This window comes from Schistocerca serialis, chromosome 1 (genome assembly GCF_023864345.2).
Source record: "Schistocerca serialis cubense isolate TAMUIC-IGC-003099 chromosome 1, iqSchSeri2.2, whole genome shotgun sequence".
In the NCBI taxonomy this organism is placed as follows: domain Eukaryota; kingdom Metazoa; phylum Arthropoda; class Insecta; order Orthoptera; family Acrididae; genus Schistocerca; species Schistocerca serialis.
The window spans coordinates 1,073,593,007-1,073,608,253 of NC_064638.1; the positions used below are offsets into that span (position 1 = coordinate 1,073,593,007).

The following is a 15,247-nucleotide window of genomic DNA, read 5'->3' on the forward strand; positions in this document are numbered from 1 at the left end:
TCTTTTTCAATTTCCTATTGTAAGTTTGTTGTGTCCTGTCTACACCTACTTCTGTTTAAGGCTCATCAGTTTCTAACTGAAGCAACAGGTCAAACTTATTTTTGACATTCACCACAAAACTGTCAGACTTAGTTCTAGGCCTGTTCCTTCTGTTACCTGTTGCCACTTCCCACCTCTCTTTGTCCTTCTCCCACCTTAACCTGTCCAGATCTTCCCTAGCCTGATCTAGCTCAGCCTGAAGGGCAGCAATTTTCCCCTCCTGTTCCACTATCTTCCTATCTCTGCTGCAAATCCTACATAACCACTGATGGGCCTGATCCACTTCCTCGACACCCACGCCACTGCAGTCCCCCCAGTGAAAAAAACTACTGCATCCATCACACCAAACCCCGGAACTAACAATTCTAAGGCAAGTCAGGCACTTCTCACTCATGGCAAAAATAATACTTTAGCTAGAATAAATCAATTAAATTACCGAAAATCAAAAAAAGACGTTACAAGAATTAAGCCTATTCACAAATGTATATAAGCAAGTTTCTGATTTAAAATTCCGCTGTTTTTCTAAGATCTGTATTAAAACAATGAAGGTATACACTATTTATTATATATTTCACTCGATGGAATGAAAAAAAATACAATTAAACGAGATACTTTAAGTTTGATTCTCCAAAAACGTTACGAGAATTAGGCCTATAAACAAAAGTATATAAGGATGTTTCTGATATAACATTACGCTGTTTTTCTGAAATCTGTTTTAAAACAATGAAGTTATACGCTATTTACGGTAGTTTACTTATTTGTTACCGAGAAACTAGTTAAATTACCGTGAAACAAGAAACAAACACGTTTACAAAATTTAAGCCTAAGCGCGACTTCGCGAAGTTACGATCTTTTCGTGTTTTCTGAAAAAATACGCAAAGAAAAGTCAAACCTTCAACGGCAAGACTAAACGATACAGTAACGCACGTATTTAATTTGTTAGCGGCGTTAAACTAAATTATATTCCTGTCTAAATCACTTAACTTTCTGGAAATAGTTTCTGGCGTCACTTACTCGGCGGCCATCTTGGAACAGTAATTTTGTTTCATTGTTGTAATATCTGCAACTGTTACTGCAAAGCTTTTATCTAGGCCCAGGTTACAATACACTTGGAAACGCGACTAGCGGAACTACTGTCACATACAACGCTAAACTTAATGACTCTTCTGCCACAGTAGCAATGTTGCAGGAGACGTACTGTGGTTGGAGCCTTCCTGCACAATTATTTGTTTTCAAACATGCGCAGAACCACAACAATCATGAAATTAGCGAGAGAAAATTTTTATGTTCTCGGTACCCACTTGGCTGCATGGATGTTTGGTTTACTTAAAGTTCGATCAGTGCCAAAATTGCCATTGTTTGTCTTCTGACGGGTCTCCCAGATTATTTTCTTGTGCTTTTTCCCGAACTTGATTCTTTTTACCTCTACGTCTTTACCATGAAAAAATAGTTTTAAATACCCACAAAAATGTATTACAGGCACTGAATACTTTACTCTCACTGCATCAAAGCCTTTCTCTTGTCATTATTCAAACTCGGCCCTAGCACGACTCGATGGTGGCGGAAAAACCGCAGTTACAGAACGCCAACTCTCCCAGTAAATGGCTTCAGTGCACTGCATTTACTGGTCAGACAGAAAAACTCCAGCGAAGAGCAAGTGGCCTCTCTTCGATTGCAGTGGCACCAGAGTACGGAAATGAAGTACCCATTCAGCGTGCACTTTCTCCCTGCCATCTCGCTGACAGTTTTTGCTCGGAGCTAGAGGGGGAGGAAGGCTTAATTCAGGTAAGTACCCTGCGGTCTCGTCGTTCGCGGGCCGGTACACGGAGCGCCATCTTCCAGAACGCTGCCCTTCCTGCTGGCCGGGCCTGTCCAATTCACAATCCAAGTGGCCGGTATTTTTAGATGCAGTGAAAGCGCCGTGGGAAGCTGCAAGTCTCAGCAGGAGGGTGCCCCATCTGCGACAGCGCTTCTGCGCGCTGCTAATATCGGTTACTTGGAGGCCTCCAACAGGAACTGCCAGCCACAGAAATGTCGCCAAGCATGGAACCATTACGCGTAGCAGACTGTCCCCTAGCGAACATTCGCCAGTGCAAATTCTGCGTACGCATAGCAACAAGCTTAAGAGCAGATTGTAAGGCGTCCATAAGCCCTTACTATAACTTTGCACTCGGCACAGGTCGATAGGGCGAACAATCGATTGTGACGTGTTGCGAGAGCGAGTCGAGATGCGCCAGAGTGGTTGGTGGGAATAGTGTGTGTGTGTGTGTGTGTGTGTGTGTGTGTGTGTGTGTGTGTGTGTGTGTGTGTGTGTGTGTGTAGAGGCCATTATTGGAATACAGGGTTTTTAATCGAGAATGGTGTCACCATCGTCGTGGTTAGACCCCTAAATAATAAAATAAATACCGGCGAAAGTGATGAAGTATCTTTATAAGAGTGATCAGTGACGTTACTAGTGCCGATATTTAGTTTCGCGTCTACCGCGCCGGCCTAACCTTGGATTGCAGTGTTGGATGCAGTGATGGATTAGCGTGTGACGATAATTGCAAATGAAGAAAGCCTGTGCTGAGATTAGCCGTAATTAGATACGTATGACGAAGGCAGTGGCCGTCTTCTTTTTGTGTTTTGAGAAGAATATAAGTTCGTGATTAGTAAAACTGTGTTGGTGTTTCTTATTACCATGTATTCAGTATTATAGTATTGAACAGGACGAACTGGAAAGTAACAACTTCCGTAGCAGCCAACTCCGATTACCAGCCCCATTAGGTTCACGGTCATGTTAATAGTAAATACTGGGCTGCTATTCGATCAGATCAGGTCGGGATAAAATGGAGGTGTTACAAGATGCAGGGCAAAATAGAGAAAAAACTGGAATCTTTTTTAATTTCTTAATTTATAAGATTGATACTTTAAGAACGAAATCTCAAAGTTTTAATCGAATTCTGCCGACAAACTTTTTTTTTTAATTCTTTAACCGTTTGCGCCTGACATGCCCCGTGTTTCCGTGCTGTGATCCACACCTTCTCTAAGCTAGACTATTCTTGTATTCATTTTTCGATTACACACTCTAAACAAACTGCAGATGTATCTAGAAGGCTGTGAAAGGAATGGAGGCCAAGAAACTAGAAAATGGAAAGCCACTGGGAAGTGCTACCACAGTTTCAGGCGAAGAAATTCTCACATTACAAATACATCATTAAAAAACCGTCAGGGGCTATGTAAATAATGTGAAAACAATGCAGCAAGTAGTTGTGAGCGATGTTCTTTCAGTAACTTTTCACAGACTAGAAACCTCAGCACTATCTCTGAGACATATCGTGGTGCAAATATAGTAACGCGGAAGCCAGAGGAAAACCGTAAACCCATAATCATGGTTTGCCGCCTGCTGTTTTAAATGTCATAAAACGAAGTTTCAGATACCTCGCCAACCCTTTACCGCCGAAAAAATGCATACGAGGGAAAATACAAAATGTAAATGAGCCCTACAAACATCTTATAAGGATGCGTTGTCCAAAAACAGTATTAATGCTCCATGTGATGCCTACTGTGTTTAATAAGTGCCTCGACAGATTAGGCTTCCATCCACGTTCATTCACACTGAAAATACTCAGAAGCACCGATGAAGCATGACTTGACAAAGCCAAAGCAGCAGAAGGGAATACGCGAAAGTTAGCTACGAAAAGGAGGCAAGGGAAAATAACGAGGATTATGGTTACGAATATGATAACTGGTATTGGTAAAAACCGTTATTGGTAAAAACTGAAATAAAAATTTTAAATCAGATTTTCCGAAGAGAGTTTTTTTTTTTTAGATTTACCTTTCAGCAACTTTAAAAGCTAACGTCTTGATATTTAGCACAATTCTTCAAAATCACGAACTGAATAATCCTGTGCAGTACTACTTCTTGTGTGTAAAAGTTCTCCTTTACTTCATGGGCAATATTGAGCAGCTGCTTTTAACATAAAACTGACAAATCAATTTGAAAGTAAGTATGAGCTTAAACAAAAATCCGTTGCGCACCATTTACCAACCTTTTATGCAGGTGTAAGATGTAAAGTTTCAACTTTAATGCTTGATTAGTATATGAGAAAAGGTACATTATATGTACACCAGTAATAAAAAAAATTGAAATTCATATAAATGAATGTCAAAGTAAATGATCAAACAAAAGCAGCACAGAATATCGTACACTATGTTCTCAAGTTTTAACATTTTAACTGTAGTACTTTAAGAGATATATACGTTTTAACGTCAATTTGAGATGTGATGCTACTGACGAATGTTAAAATTAGGTTGACTGGTAAGGTAAGGAATGAAGAGATTCTGCGCAGTATCGGAGAGGAAAGGAGTATGTGGAAAACACTGATAAGGAGAAGGGACTTCCATGGTACGAGAGGGAGCTGTAGAAGGCAAAAACCGTACAGGAAGACAGAGACTGGAATACATCCAGCAAATAATTGAGGACGTAGGTTGCAAGTGCTACTCTGAGATGAAGAGGTTAGCACAGGAGAGGAATTCGTGGCGGACAGCAGTCAAACGAGTCAGAAGACTGATGTCAAAAAGAGGCAGTATTCGTGTTACTGGTGAAAAAGAATCAAATTTATGCGACTGAAAGGGCATCCCATCTCATTTCATCGTGGAACACGTTTGAGAAGTTAGTTTCAATGGCTTCGTCGACAGAGTTCCCACAAAATCGGGCTAAAGAAATTTATCGCTGCCTTATAAACGGTATCACCCATCACTCGCCTGGAGCCGTTTACGGAAATCCCAGGAAACAGAAGCAAGGCAGCCGAAGAGGGATTTCAATATTGGTCAATCTGAACACGAGCTCAGTGCCGTTTCTACTGAGACAATTCTCTCTCAGTGTAAACTTTACAAACACGTAAATAAGGTATGCACTACGACCGTAGTTCGTTCGTAAACAGTTATTCACACACACACACACACACACACACACACACACACACACTGCAGCACGTTACATGTCATTCAAAAACCAACAGCTACGAAGAAAGTGTCAAAGTAGCTGCAATGTCTGTCGACGGAAAGAGCTGAGCGCCATATCTAAGTCACGAGCACGTCACAAAACATGAAAATGGCCATACCATTTTTAGCGCCTGATGATTCAGTTATCCAGTTGTAGCCACCACGAGTACCACAAAACGTGCCATTTCTTATTTTCTTTCTCCACCCAGTAATATACGATATCATGAATCTAAAGAAAAGAAAAAAGAAAATGGTCGAACGTGATCGCTAACGAAATTTTTTCGATACAATGCCATAAAAAAGGGTAAAAAATGAAAGCCAGTAACGGAGGACACGATAGAAAGGTGTCGTTTGCTCTTGCTTTAGTCCTTTATTTTCAGCAGCTTTCCGCGCGTTTGGCATCGCTCGAGATACGACAAGACATTAATTGGAACTAGCTATCCGATCTATAATGGGATGACATACTGGAGCAACCTCATCGTATTGTTTCGTTATCCTCTTTTCGCGGAAAAGCGTCGCTTTTTGCCAGCGGAAGTAGACTAAAAACTTTAGGACCAACGCGTCTCTCCAAAGACGGCCGGTTATCTTAGTGGGCGATAAGGCGATTTCCGCTTAACAGGATTCGCGGAAAAGCACCCAAGATAATCGACGTAACAGTTCTTTTCTGCGAGCGCGGCCATTCTCAGACAACGACTGTGACCTGTATTGACTCACTAGTGATTAATCATTTTCACTGTCCTCACGTTACGTGTAATTCTGTTCGCCTGGCTCTGAAGAACTGTAAATAAATTCCAATTGTCTTACGATGTTCTGCATACTGGCACTCCTATTTATTTATTCCACGGCACGTTTTAAGAGCTTTTAGTCCCTCATGCTAAGGTGGATGGTATTATTAATTGAGAAGTGTGAGTGATAACTTTAAGACAGTATGCTACTTCTGTCATATGTTTTGTAACAGTCACAGGTTTCATATAAAATCAAGTATGTAAATTACTAAGTTCTGTTGACTAACGCAAACATATTCCAAGAAAAAGATCATTCTTTAGACTTACATTACCGCAAAACATTTTATTCTTCGAAAACATGTTTCTCAGTCATTAGCCACTACTTTGTGTTCGTAGTAAACTTAGTCTAAATTGATAAAGCTAATGAGTGTAGCATCTGTAAGAATGCAGTACCACACGGTGCTTTTCTTACGTTTTTCTTTAAGCTACTTACATTGCAAATGGTAGAAACACTATCAGGCTAGTCTACGTGTTACGATATATATTCCTTCGAAATAGTAACGCACAATCCGAGAAACTACGAGTTTTTGCGTCAAAATCAGGAAACCTAACACCTGATATTGTGTATTCCCGTACGTGTTACTTCTTTTGTCTTGTTTGCTTCGCATGAAGCAAAAGATTTTTCCTCATGTCGTCCCCAAACACGTTTAGTTTCGGTATGGTTTTATTGTCGTCAGGATGGGGTTTTCATGAAACTAGAAATTAGTGAAAACATAACTGGATATATAATTAAGCTTTTAGTTAGCTGCGACTTACAATTTTATTTTCTTCTCTACATGCTACATCTTTCGCTTTACAAAATATTGGCTTTCAGTGTTAAAAATGAGACGTAACATTTTTAAAAAATCAAAACGTAATTGCTTCACGTCTTTGACGTTTTACACGATCGAAGTAAGCACACAGTCCGTATCATGAAGACGACACGCTTCATGCAATAAATACACGAGTCTAATCGAAGTGCAACGTGCAAGCTCACAGAAAATAAAGTTTTTTTTCCTTCCAAGGAAACTGTTTAACATCCCAACCGAATAGTTCTGGAGTTTTTACTCCAGCTTGAAGTGTTGTGTCAAAGGAAGGCAATTACTATGGAAGTTGGATGCGGAATCTCGAGTGGCAGTAGAATTCGGAATTTCTGGAGTACCGTATTATTCGTCGTATGTCTCCGGTATTAGTTAAAATGTAACGCGACCTTTGAAAATCATGATTTCTAAGGACCAGATCCTCACCCGATAGATCTCTCCACTAGACACGGAAGACACACTTCCCAGAATACGTAAAGAAGGTGACTGAAGGAAATAAAGGAAACTTGACGTAACTTAAAATACATAATCGGGAAAGCATTACATCATTATGCTGATGAGACTATGACGGCATACACAGTCGGAATCTCTAGGATCTTGTCCAAGTTCAGACTACGTTCAGAAAGCACAAAAGGCGGTCGGTCGCTGTCGGTACAGGAGTTAGCGGATCGTTGACGGTAGCAAGCAGATACAAAAGGATAACAGCGTCCCGCTCTGGCGAGTCATCCGCAAAGTGGGCAGACTTGGGAGGTTGGAAACTGTTAACCGCGCTCCGACACTTTTCAGAGCGACCTCCTCAGCGGTACATCATTCTCGTTCTACCTGCTGCAAAAGTTTCTAACAAGAAGTACTGCAGGTCTACCTGAGTAATCACAACGTAGAAGTTCTTGAATACTACGTGATTTCATGCTCCAGAATCAAATTTACGTCGAAAACTGAGTAGACTACATTTCGAATACAAATTTACGAACATTTATTATTAAAGTATAACAAAACCTAATGTTTCAATCTCCTTGACCAGGCGGGTATTACATTTCTACTGTGCCATTAAGTTTGAGTGAGTGAGAGAGCAGCAGATTTGTTTAGTGACCAGCTGAATGCAAAACAAAATGGCACGCGGGATAAAACTGTGTCCGTTCATTTTCGATTGTCAAGCGAATTCGTGAAAAACGAGCGTGGAACTGTTTGCACTACAGTTTAAGACTGCAGGATTTTTGGCAAAATCTTCAGCCATGTCTGCAATGTAAAAGTCAGTGGCAAAATGGCGCAAAACGATCTCCGTAGCGAACAAAAGCCGCAACTGTCCGAAATGAGTTCGACCAACAGGAAATATTGTCGAGTGGAGGAAAACCTGGAAATCATATCCAACGGAATCTCAATCCGTGCAAGTGGAACGCAACAGATCTTCGTGTCGAAATATTGTCGAGAAGCATCTACATCTATAACCTTACAGATTTACTGCTGGACATGACTGAAGGCGTCCACAGGAACTTTCATGTGTTGAGTTCTGCCGTTGGATTCTAAGTGGAATCACGACTTTTGAAACCTCAGTTTTTCATTTCTTAAGTTGAGGCCTGGTTCATCCTGTCAGGCTTTGTGAGCTCACAGAACACACCCCATTAATCGCTATTACTGCTTTGAACAGCCGCTGCATCGCCTCAAGACTGGTGCTTCATGCGCAGAATCTGATTGCCCACAATGTAACACGGCGGTTTCTCAAACACGTCAATGAGAAACTGTTACGTCGCGAAACTGTTTAATACATTATGTGGACCAACAGACACAAGATGAGCAACTGCATGGATCCTTTCAGCAAGACGGAGCAGCAGCACATACCGCCTTGACAACTTTGTCAAGAATGCATGAGGTATTTCGGAGAGGACAGTCAGCAGAGGCAGTGCAACCTCCTGGACATCTCGATCACCTAATCTCTCTCCTTGTGATTTTTCATGCGGGTAAAATTGAAGGATCACGTGTACTCAAATAATCCTCACACACTGGAGGAGCTACAGCAGGATACTGGAAACACAGTTGCTGCTATCCCCCAGGCAGAGCTGATTCGCGTCTCTCACAATTTGATAAATCGAGCACAGCGCTGAATAGAAGTCAACGGTGATCATTACCAACATAATCTTTTATGTTCATTAAGAAGGGTCAATCCCGCGTTAGTTTAATTGTAAATACTAACTGGCTATTTCTGTTGTCTCTCACCGTATAAAGCAATGTAGTTACTATGGGCAACTCATGTGCAAGGCGTCAAGCTGAGTATAGCAATCGTGTTGTAAATACAGACCTTTTCATAAAAAAAAGTTTCAAGCTGGAGACACTGTTTAAATTTCTTAATGTGAGTATATTAAGTTTTACCATCCATTTAGGATGTTGCGTATAAATAATTAAGCATACGTTAACATTTCTAGCGCCACGGAACCAATGGGTGAATAGGTAGGTTATTGGTCGCTGGTTCAAAATACGTATTTTTATCCCACATTCAATTATATCCACCTGAAAATTACTGAATCTAACGAAACGTTTCATTGACAGCACCAAATTTAATGTTGCGCAAATCACTTTCAGCAAATACTTCACTTCTTTATGAAACGTCTATTATTTGTTGAATCAAACAGGTGAATTACGACTACAAATTAAATAAAATCATGTTAGGATTACGGTATCAACACTGTTTGTATTTATAGGACACAGGTAAGAAATGAGATTCAACTTTTGAAAAATTATTGACGTGTGAAATGTACAAACTAACTATTATTACGCTATTTATGTTTGCTGACCAAGAGCATGGCGAGAGCAAATTCACAGGAGTACAGGAAGGCATGAAGAGCAACGAAATGGAAAACCTAAGCGTTACTCCGCGTCGGCACAAGCTCTTCCCGGGTCGGTCAGAAATGGGTGAGCCGTTTCGTTACTTCATCGACTCGGCCCGCTGAGACGTACTAGTGGAATACGGCAGTCGAGTCTGATACGAAACGTTTTAGGGAGTCGCGAATTGGTACGAGTCTAACGAATACAAACGATTTACAATAAATCTACCCGTACAAAGAATATAGCCGCTTCACAGTGGCCCTCACACGTTCAGTATTACTGGGACAATAATACTGTGTCGATACAGTGAGCGAAAGCGCAAGACCAAGAATGCACGCGATATTTATGCCAGGAACGCGGTAATTAAAACTCTGCCTTCACAGCAAACATGCCTGCGACGTATTGCTACCGAGTTGTTTGCCTTGCAACACACACACACACACACACACACACACACACACACACACACACACACAGTAATCGTGAAGAATGGACGAACGATGTCAGACAAGCCTTCTGTGACTGTTTGTGTGGACCAGAGGCTCTTGCATCGCATCTTCGAAACCAACAAAAAAGGCTACTACAATTTAAAAAAGAGAACAGTATACTTTATCGTATTCATGTACTGTTTTCTACGCTTTTCTCTGCCCTAACTACTGTTGCAAATGAAATAAAATAATTGTGCTTACTGAAAGCTTACATTATCTTACGTGTGTGTACTGCCAGAAAAAATACTTATGCTTGCTGGACACCTGACCTTGTTTTATTTGTCAATTCTGACAACTGCTACCAGTACAACGAACTTCTCTGCCTACTCTAATGATACCATGATATTTACTTACCTCCGATGTTGCGGAAAACGAATTACGGTGCATTTCCTGGTCAATCAGGAACTTCATTTCGTCGAAGTACCACATAGTGCTTTCATATACAGCTTCCAGCCCACTTTTCAATTATATTTTTCAGTTCTTTACGGGAATTCATCCAATGAACGAGTGACAATCTGCAGTCTCTAGAAGGAAATTTTCACTCTACAGCGGAGTGTGCGCTGATATGAAACTTCCTGGCAGATTAAAACTGTGTGCCGGACCGAGACTCGAACTCGGGACCTTTGCCTTCCGCGGGCAAGTGCTCTACCAACTGAGCTACCCAAGCACGACTCACGCCCCGTCCTCACAACAATGGTTCAAATGGCTCTGAGCACTATGGGACTTAACATCTGTGGTCATCAGTCCCCTTGAACTTAGAACTACTTAAACCTAACTAACCTAAGGACATCACACACATCCATGCCCGAGGCTGGATTCGAACCTGCGACCGTAACGGTCACGCGGTTCCAGACTGAAGCGCCTAGAACCGCACGGCCACCCGGGCCGGCCCGTCCTCACAGCTTTGGAAGGTAGGAGACGAGGTATTGGCGGAATTAAAGCTGTGAGGACGGGGCGTGAGTCGTGCCTGGGTAGCTCAGATTGTAGAGCACTTGCCCGCGAAAGGCAAAAGTTCGAGTCTCGATCCGGCACACAGTTTTAATCTGCCAGGAAGTTTCAATCTGCAGTGTTCAAGATCTGCAGTCTTCTTCAACATATTGAAGAAACCGGCAACACCGATATCAGATACTGTGCAATAAATATTGAGTGTGTTAGGGGCACATATTTGCGTTAGTAACCTTGGCTAAGAGAGCGAGCACGAAAGGAAAACACCGACTACAAACACACAAAACTACCATTTCCCCCGCATTTCAATTAAAACAAGATAAACGCATGCAACGCCTTCCTGTTTAACACAAGTTGCATCAGTATTCTACGCATGCGCCGTTTCCACTTGGGTGCACCCGTGCCTAAGCCCCGACAACAGGCTGGCCGGAAACTAGTAATGGCCGCCGTCCGTCCGTCCGCGCGGCAGCCCTATCCGTCACCGTCAAGGAGAGCCTGCAGGGACAGAGAGAGATCCACGTGGCAGGCTGCGGCATGCACGTGCAGCCGCAGGCGAAACACGCGCCGCCGCCGCCGTCGCCGTCGCCGCTACCCGCACGTGTAACTGATGCCAGCAGCCCGCTTTGAGGACTGCACGTTCCACAGTTGTCGCCCCACCCTTTCACCCTGGCGCAGAACACGTTGCAGATCACGTGTTGAGGAGAGGAGGAAGAGACACGTGGAGAGAGATGAGAAGTCGCAGCCTCATACACTGTGCAGACGTACGCAGCCACACATGAATCCCGTGAGTTGCTGTCCCGTAATTAACAATATATTTTGTTTCTAGAGTTAATGAGGACTACGTACCAGACTGAAATACTGTCGTTAAGCTGCACGATAATTTATCAACAGTCACAAAAATATAATTGTGTAACATCCAAAATTAATATACACCGAGCTGACAAAAGTCACTGGATACTTCCTAACATTCTGCCAGACCACCACCTGCCTGGCGTAGTTCAATTCCCCGTGGAACGGTCTCAACAAGTCGTTGGAAGTCCTCTGTAGAAACATTGAGCCATGCTGCATTTATAGCCGTCCATATTTGTGTAAGTATTGCCGGTGCAGGATTTCGTGCACGAATCGACCTCTCTATTACGTCCCATAACCGTTCAATGGGTGCCCAAACAATTCGCTCGAACTCTCCAGTATGATCTAACAGGGCTCATTTTCATATACATTACTGGTCATTAAAATTGCTACACCAAGAAGAAATGCAGATGATAAACGGGTATTCATTGGACAAATATATTATACTAGAACCAGAGTGCGATTCGCAGGAGGGGAAGGGGGGATTTCCCCCCTCTGCATCAGACCATCCCCTCCTCTGGTTTTAGTTTATGCGCCCCAACCTGGGATGTTTATTTCCCAAGCACTGGAGTAAAACTTTACATATAATTTAAATTTGTGGCGCCGAATACTGAAAGGTTTTAGTAAGTCTTACTATTAATACTATTAATGTGTTTCAGTTTTCATCAGAATAAGTACAGCTTTTCACAAATGTGAATCTACTTTTTGAATTCCCCTCATATACCTGTATGTAGAGGATTTTGTAAATAAGCTTTACCTATAATGTACTTTTAAAGATATAACAAGGGATGGCTTTTCTGATAGCGCATATGCGTGAATAGTGAGTTTCGGCATTAACATCTATTTATAAATAGCTGTTTAACCATGCGTAACGCCACGGTCCAAGCTGGCAACATATATAATTCTAATAACCCCCGAAGACATCCCCCCCCCCCACTGGTAAAAGCACAAATCGCAACCCTAACTAGAACTGACATGAGACAACATTTTCACGCAATATGGGTGCATAGATCCTGATATGTCAGTACCCAGAACAACCACCTCTGGCCGTAATAACGGCCTTGATACGCCTGGGCATTGAGTCAAACAGAGCTTGGATGGCGTGTACAGGTACAGCTGCCCAAGCAGATTCAACACGATACCACAGTTCATCGAGAGTAGTGACTGGCTTATTATGACGAGCCAGTTGCTCGCCCACCATTGACCAGACGTTTTTAATTGGTGAGAGATCCGGAGAATGTGCTGGCCAGGGCAGCAGTCGAACCCTTTCTGTATCCAGAAAGGCCCGTACAGGACCTGCAACATGCAGTCGTGCATTATCCTGCTCAAATGTAGGGTTTCGCAGGGATCGAATGAAGGGTAGAGCCACGGGTCGTAACACATGTGAAATGTAACGTCCACTGTTCAAAGTGCCGTCAATGCGAACAAGAGGTGACCCAGACGTTTACCAATGGCACCGCAGACCATCACGCCGGGTGATACGTCAGTATGGCGATGACGAATACACGCTTCCAATGTGCGTTCACCGCGATGTCGTCAAACACGGATGCGACCATCATGATGCTGTAAACAGAACCTGGATTCATACGAAAAAATTACGTTTTGCCATTCGTGCACCCAGGTTCGTCGTTGAGTACACCAACGCAGGCGCTTCTGTCTGTGATGCAGCGTCAAGTGTAACCGCAGCCATGGTCTCCGAGCTGATAGTCCATGCTGCTGCAAACGCCGTCGGACTGTTAGTGCAGATGGTTGTCTTGCTAACGTCCCCATCTGTTGACTCAGGGATCGAGACGTGACTGAACTATCAGTTACAGCCATGTGGATAAGATGACTGTCATCTCGACTGCTAGTGATACGAAGCCGTTGGGATCCAGCACGGCGTTCCGTATTACCCTCCTGAACCCACCGATTCCATATTCTGCTGACAGTCATTGGATGCCGACCAACGCGAACAGAAATGTCGCGATGCGATAAACTGCAATCGCGATAGGCTAAAATCCGACCTTTATCAAAGTCCGAAACGTGATGGTACGCATTTCTCCTCCTTACACGAGGCATCACAACAACGTTTCACCAGGCAACGCCGGTGAACTGCTGTTTCTGTATGAGAAATCGGTTGGAAACTTTCCTCGTGTCAGCACGTTGTAGGTGTCGCCACCGGCGCCAACCTTGTGTGATTCCTCTGAAAAGCTAATCATTTGCATATCACAGCATCTTCTACCTGTCGGTTAAATTTCGCGTCTGCAGCACGTCATCTTCGTGGTGTAGCAATTTTAATGGCCAGTAGTGTAAAAAAATTTCATCGTTGTTGGGAAGACTAAGCCCATGAATTTGTGCAAATGGTCTCCAAGTAGCCAGACATAAACATTTCCACTCAATGACCGGTAGAGTGCGACGAGAGGACCCAGACTATTCTATGTAAACACAGCCCACACCATTATGGAACCATCACCAGTCCGCATAGCGACTCGCCGACAACTTGCGTCCAGGGTTTCGTGGGGTCGCTGCCATACTCGAACCATACGTCAACTCCTACCAACTGAAATCGGAACTCATCTGACCAGGCCAATATTTTCCAATGTTTAGGGTCCAACCAATCTGGTCACGAACCCGTGAGAGGCGCTGCAGACGAGTCTCAATAATAAGATTCATACAGCATAGTGGCTCATAGAGTCTGTACAAAATTCCGATACAGAAGTGAAGAATAGGAGCTGATCAGCTAATTATTACCTGATCAGCTCCTGTTCTGGCTTGATTTCTGCCCTTTTTTCGCTTCTTTACACGAACGTTTTACAGACACTATGAACCACATGAACATAGCATTTTGCTGTATGCACATTGTTACTGACATTCGCAAATAATGCGATAGGTGTAACCAGTGCCCAAACGGGTAAAGGAATTAAATTTCTTTTATGCAACTGGTTATTTATTACTTCTTGATATACGACTACAGTTTCTGAGGATGGATAAAATGCTACACTGTTTCCCACTCAAGTAACCACATTGGCACACTGATTCTCGTACGCGCCTCTTCAATACACCTCCACAGGCGTCAAATCTCATACTTGGCCAGTCAGCTCTGCCCTATTACGTCATTGACAGCAGAGTACAATACCTGGCTAAAATATTTTCTTTCGTTTTCTTTAAGCGCCCAGATTACTGACGGATGCAACTTGTGTAACGTTCTAACGACATCTACCGGTCGGGGAATTTCTCCTCCAATGCTATCGGTAAGTACAGCGTGATTGATGAAGCCGTCACCAGGATTCTGTTCCGCCATTAGCGATTTGCCTGCAGCAGCTGTCAGACGAGTTTCAAGGCATTCAGTGGAATTCCCGCCAGTTTGCAGGGGGACTTCAGACTGGTTCTGCGGTCCTGGGTTGGAACACTGCATCTCCGTGTGCATCGAGCCTGGATTCGCCCTCTGTGGGTGCACCAGTAACTCAGACAGGGGCAAACATCTGAATACATTACACGTGGCTGTTGATGTTGAGATTTTTCCATCCACAGTACCTTCTCTGTATCTCCACTCAACTGA

At 43.1% G+C, this 15,247-nt stretch overlaps 1 protein-coding gene and 1 non-coding gene across 2 annotated transcripts in view; both read right to left on the reverse strand.

Annotated features, from left to right (window-relative positions):
* LOC126455468 (uncharacterized) overlaps positions 1 to 15,247 on the reverse strand; it is a 549,051-nt gene that overhangs the window by 396,038 nt on the left and 137,766 nt on the right. The window lies entirely within an intron of this gene.
* Positions 10,509 to 10,583, reverse strand: Trnap-cgg (transfer RNA proline (anticodon CGG)). The gene has a single exon. It is a non-coding gene; the product is annotated as a tRNA-Pro (tRNA).